The sequence below is a fragment of the Hemitrygon akajei genome, unplaced genomic scaffold (genome assembly GCF_048418815.1).
Source record: "Hemitrygon akajei unplaced genomic scaffold, sHemAka1.3 Scf000069, whole genome shotgun sequence".
NCBI classification, from domain to species: domain Eukaryota; kingdom Metazoa; phylum Chordata; class Chondrichthyes; order Myliobatiformes; family Dasyatidae; genus Hemitrygon; species Hemitrygon akajei.
In genome coordinates, this window is record NW_027331955.1 from 4365687 (window position 1) to 4370960 (window position 5274).

The 5274-nt window shown below is 48.3% G+C and overlaps 1 long non-coding RNA gene across 1 annotated transcript; it reads left to right on the forward strand.

The window, feature by feature from the left end:
- The first annotated feature begins 212 nt into the window (after positions 1–212).
- Positions 213–1648, forward strand: LOC140722101 (uncharacterized). Its single transcript, XR_012097529.1, has 3 exons — positions 213–343; positions 497–664; positions 827–1648. It is a non-coding gene; the product is annotated as an uncharacterized lncRNA (long non-coding RNA).
- Positions 1649–5274: the final 3626 nt, after the last annotated feature.

Here is a 5274-nt window from a genome sequence, read left to right on the forward strand (position 1 = left end):
AAAATTCAGAGACTGCGGTAAGTACCAAACTGTGGGAGATTGTGTTTACAGTCACTGGGCTTCTGACACTGAACATTAATGTGATCAGTAATTGTGTTACTGATGAACACTGGGGATTTGTACCGTCTCCTGTCCCTATGTGTCCTTCACCCTCACACTCTCTCATCTCCAGGCTGAGTGGCGTCGGTCTCACAGATTCTGATGCCGAGGATTTTGCCACCGATCTCATTACAAACCGATCTCTCACGGATCTGGACCTGAGTGATAATAAACTGGGAGATTCAGGAGTGAAACTGGTGTCTGCGGCTCTGAGGAACCCGGAATGTAAAATACAGAAACTGTGGTAAGTACTAGACTGTGGGAGAGTGTTTACAGTCACTGGGTGTCTGACACTGAACTTTAATGTGATCAGTAATTGTGTTACTGATAAACACTGGGGATTTGTAGCGATTCCTGTCTGTGTGTGTCCTTCACCCTCACTCGCTCTCATCTCCAGGCTGAGTCGTGTTTGTCTATCAGATTCTGGTGTCGAGGATCTCGTCTCAGCTATCATTACAAACCGATTACTAACGCGGCTGAACCTGGAATCAAACTGGCTCACAGACCGATCTATCCCCGCTCTTCGTCGCCTTATAGTAGAAGTCCCGACACTGGAGCGAATCGTGTAAGTGTTAATGTTCAATGTGATAAAAAAAAAAACAACGGATCCGCGGGTTTTCTGGTGAAATTTGTCTGTGAGTGTTGTTGAAACATTAACCCCAGTTCTCTGTTACTGACACTGTTGTGTAATCTGTTTATTTCATCTTTATTCTTCCATCTGTTTCAGGCTGGTGAGGAATCGGTTCAGTCAAACCGGGGAGCAGGAATTGAAGTCTCTCCAGGAACCCACAACCGGACTGAGAGTGATATTTGACCGTCGGAATATGTGAACATTTTCGCCCGCGGGATGGGGACATTCAGGCAGATTTCCCGGTTTTACCTTTAATGTCCGCGCTCCAGAATCATTTCCAACATACTCCGGGTTCAGCCGAGCGTGCCCTGACGTCAGAAACAGTCCCGTAGCTGTGAGTTTCCGTCTGCAGTGCAGAGACCCTGCTTCCGGCGGATGTCTTGGTGCAGGCTTCGCCAGGGGAACCCGGGAATTACACAGACAGGGATTGTCACTCTGGAACACCACTGTCCCGGTTTGGACTAACCGGGAAGGGGATCGTTTTTGTCACTTTGGGCTGAGGACGGTACATTCGGCAGACTTGCCTCCATAATGATGTTAAATTAACAAATACTTTGGTAGCAACCCTGGGTCTGCAGCGATCTCGGACGCAGCACTGGTGTGATTTTATAATCATCGGTTCCACGACGGTGAGAAACGGGACTGATTGTTCAACCGGTCACTCGTTGTGCTGTAGGTTTTCTACGTTTCTATCTTTCTATGTAAGACGCGCCTATCACCTGTGATCTCATTGGACGAATGGAAAAAGTCTGACTCTAGCTATTCTAGACAGCGGCAGTGATACGTCAGTTATTGCTACGACGATGTCTTTTTTTTGTATTTTACATTATCTTTGTCAGAACTAACGTCTGCCTGTCAATTTTGCTTCAGAAAGATAAATCACAGTATTAAGCATTATTATTTATGTTAAGTTTACTTTTCTAGCCAATTAAACAAGAAACTTCTAATGTGAATGCTAAGAACTATTGACTTTCAGTTCTGTGGATGGTTTGGAGGGAGGGATCGATTATCCTTGGAATATGGGGAAAGTGACGGAATCTGCCGCGGTGATATACAAGTGAAGCAAAGGAGATGAAGCGATTCTGATCTCATTGTGGACCGCCGGAACCGGAAGAATTGAATGAATGTGCCTCGAAAGTTCTAACAAAGGTTGAAAGCACATTCTATACAGCGAATAGAAATGCAGAGAATGGATGACATGTGCATTCACTTGGACAATTGTTGGATTGGTAGAAAAACCGTTGCACAGGTTTGTTAAATCCAAAATGGTTCTTCCTAACACGGTAGAATCCTTCAGTGAAGCAGACGATAAGCAAGCAAATGAAATGGGACGGTTACAGACTTCTAAAAGCCCTGGGTTCCCCACAAGATTTAATATCGTGGAATAACAGGAACTGCTATTCTACAGAAATAACGCGAACGTGGCACATGTCTCCCCAACAGCGCCTCCTACTGAGCCCAAAACCTCCCACACCAAAACCCACTGTCCATCCCATCACCACAGTGGTTTCGCATTGAAATCATGGACACCCGTGATGTTTTACAGACACCCAAAGACCTCACATGGCGTCATTGATCCCTCCTTCTGCACCTGCCTCTTCACGATCGATATATGGCAATGGCTTTAATCCTTCCCACGAACTTTTTCCAGTGATCTCATCAGATCCCAGCAGGATGCACCGCTGTAGCCCGCTGCCCTATTAATCCCCGACTCCGCTAACCCTCAGCAGCCCCTACATGGACCAATTCTCTCAGCGACATCATCGCTAACCGCTCACACACATCCCGATTACTGTCCCTCACTTTTTCTCCTCAACATTGACGACTGTATTGGTGCTGCTTCTTGCACCTGTGCTGAATTCGTCAATTTCATCCACTTTGCCTGCAACTTCCAATCTGCGCACAAATTCAACTAGTCCATTTCTGATATTTCCCTTCCTTGGCTCCATCTCCGGAGACAGCTTATCCACCAATGTGTATTATAAACCAACGGACTCTCACAGCTACCTGGAATATACCTCGTCCCACGTTTCTGCTAGTAAAAACGCCATCCCCCTTCTCTCAAATCCTCCGTCTCCACCATATCTTCCCTCAGGATGAGACTTTTCAGTCCAGAACGAAGGAGATGTCCTCCTTTTGCAAATAAAGGGGCTTCCCTTCCTCCACAATCAACTCTGCCCTCAAACACATCTCCCATTTCACGCACATCTGCTCTCACCCCATCCTCTAGCCTTCCCACCGGGGATAGAGGTCATTTTGTCCTCACGTACCACCCCATCGGCCTTCGCATCCCGCAAACAATTTTCTGAAATTTCCACCACCTCCAACTGGACCCTACTACCAAACACGACTACCCCCCTCTATCTATCCCTCTTTCTGCTTATGGCAGGGATCATTCTCTACGTGCCTCCCTTGTCCATTCGTCCCACCCCACTGATCTTCCTCGTGGCACTTATCCTTCTGAGAGTAACAAGGGCTCCACCTGCCTCTAAACCTCCTCCGTCACTACGACTCAGCGGCATAAACACTAATTCCAGGTGAGACGCACATCACCTCTGAGTCTGTTGGGGTCATATACTGTGTTCGGTGCTCCTGTTGCGGCCTCCTGTATATCGGTGAGACTCGACGTAGATAGAGAAACCGCTTCGAACAGGCGGGATCTTCCAGTTTGATTCCACTTCACATTCGCATTTCGATATGTCCAAACGTGGCATCTTCCACTTCGTGATAAGGCGACACATAGGTTGGGTCTGTAATTGCACCCCACCCACCTTTCACCACTTCCCTTCGCGTTTCCCTCTCTCATCTTATCTCCTTGTCCGCCCATCTCCTCTTTTCTTTTTATTCCATGGCCTTCTGTCTCTTTCACCTATCAACTTCCTAACTCTTTGCTTCATGCGTCCCCTTCTAAGTTTCATCTATCGTCTTGGGTATCTCTCTGACCTCCCCTTACCTTTCACATCTATTCCTCAGCTTTATTCCTCTCCAGAGCAGTCGAAGCATTTCAGTCCGAAACATCGGCTGTGCTTTTTTCACGGATGCTCCCTGACTTGCTGAGTTCCTCCTGCATACTCTGTGTGTTATCTCGATACATTTCCCACTAACCTTAAACCGCGGCAACCGAATCCCACTGGCCTCACGTTCACACCAGACTGCACCTCCCCACCAGCTTCCTCTGACCCAATACACTTGCAACAGCCCTACCGCTGCACCAGATGGATCACTAAACACACTCATACCGATTATTGACAATGACCCCACACCACTCCACGCACCTCGACTGGTCATACACCGCCCCTTAGCTTCTCTCTGACAACATAGTTCGTCCGGCTTCCAAAGAATGCCACATCGCTTCCCTTTTCCCCACTTCCCTGGCCGCACAAAAGTCCAAGTCCCAATGAACCCTCATCTCGCCAGCAGTTCCCAATGAACTCTTATCTCTCCACGTCCCCAACGACCCAAAAGCCCCAACATTTCCCACTGCCATTGCACTTCAGCCATGTTCCAATTAATGCCACAACTCCTCTATAATCTCCCAATTACTCCACATTGTCTGCATCCCCAGTGTCTCCACACATCCCAAGCAGTTCCTACTGTCCATGCCCAGAAGACCTCGACACTTCCGCTAGCTCCCATTGACGCAGTATTTCCTCCACGTTACAACTAATACCACAACTCGTCTCCCAGTTCCCACTGACGTCAAACATTTCCACGTCCCCCGTGACCACACAACTCTCCAGCTGCTCCCACTGACCATAAACCGCCTACATTGCCACAATGGTCACTCCCCCCTCCATTAATTTCCTCTGACCACCACTTCCCAACGACTCCAAAGACCTCACGTTCCATATTCTCCCTTACTCCATTCGTCCCCATCAGCTCACACTGCGACATAACCGCCCCAGCGAACCACACACGGCCAGTCCTCTGATACTGATCCAACATCCATTCAGTCCACACCCTGAAACGGGTCACATGTTTCCCCACCAACAGCATACCTGTATCTCCGACCCCACACTGGTCTTGCCAGCGACACTAGACCCAGTTCCTAACAATCCTATGCCCCATGAATCCACATCATGCGTTCCCCCGCCACGACCTTACTCCTCGCACTCAGTAGACGTGCACAACTCAACAACCACAGAATCCCAACAGCAACATTCACTCATCTAACATTGCAGCCTCCGGATCAGATGTCTGTGAATCTTTGGGAGTAGGCCTTTCGGTCTTTTTGAGCTGATGCTGCTTCGCACGACACTCTGCAAGTTTCCCATTGGCAGTAAAAGTTGGAGAAGCCGGGGTAACAAAGGCGGTGAAATGTACAATCATCTGCTTCAGAACGGGGACAAGTGTGAGAGTCATTTTTTGGGAGTTGAGTATCACTGACCGCCACTGAATTCTTCGAGGCCGTAATCAGGAAGTTAGACAAGGGAGATCCGGTGGATGTAGTGTACCTCGATTTTCAGAAGGCATTTGCTAAGGTCCCACATAGGAGATTGGTGGGTAAAATCAGAGTTCGTGGCATTGGGGGGAAGATATTGACA